This window comes from Rhagoletis zephyria, unplaced genomic scaffold, assembly GCF_001687245.7.
Source record: "Rhagoletis zephyria isolate East Lansing unplaced genomic scaffold, Rhagoletis_zephyria_1.1 Rzeph_scaffold_01053, whole genome shotgun sequence".
Classification (NCBI taxonomy): Eukaryota; Metazoa; Arthropoda; class Insecta; order Diptera; family Tephritidae; genus Rhagoletis; species Rhagoletis zephyria.
The window spans coordinates 113,948-114,540 of record NW_016158137.1 but is presented as its reverse complement, the minus strand read 5'-3'; the positions used below and the strand labels follow the sequence as shown (position 1 = coordinate 114,540).

The 593-nt window shown below is 51.1% G+C and overlaps 1 protein-coding gene across 6 annotated transcripts in view; it reads left to right on the top strand.

Moving 5' to 3' along the window:
- Cap-H2 (Chromosome associated protein H2) overlaps nt 1–593 on the top strand; it is a 123,825-nt gene that overhangs the window by 34,913 nt on the left and 88,319 nt on the right. The window lies entirely within an intron of this gene.

The window sequence follows — 593 nt, the reverse complement described above, 5'->3', positions numbered from 1 at the left end:
CTTGTGGATTGGGCAGAGCACACTTAAATTCCAGTCGTCGGGCATGCGTTCATCTGACCATATTCTGCATACGAGCTGATGCATGCACCTCATCAGCTCCTCGCCGCCGTACTTGAATAGCTCGGCTGGCAGGCCGTCAGCTCCAGCAGCTTTGTTGTTTTCCTGCCGCGTACTCGCTATTAGTACCTCGTCATAGTCAGGCGGTAGGACAGCTACTCCATCAACATCGACTGGGGACTCGGGTTCATCTTCTTCACTACTTTCAGCGCTTCTACCATTCAGTAGGTTGTAAAAGTGTTCCCTCCACAATTTAAGTATCCTCTGGACATCGCTCACTAGGTCGCCATTGTTGTTATCACAGGAGTTCGCCCCGGTCTTGAAACCTTCCGTAAGTCGCCTAACCCTCTGGTAGAATTTTNTGCCGCGTACTCGCTATTAGTACCTCGTCATAGTCAGGCGGTAGGACAGCTACTCCATCAACATCGACTGGGGACTCGGGTTCATCTTCTTCACTACTTTCAGCGCTTCTACCATTCANTAGTACGCTTGCCGTGGTCGTCATCAGAAAAAGGGGGTCTCAGCCGAGGCTGTTT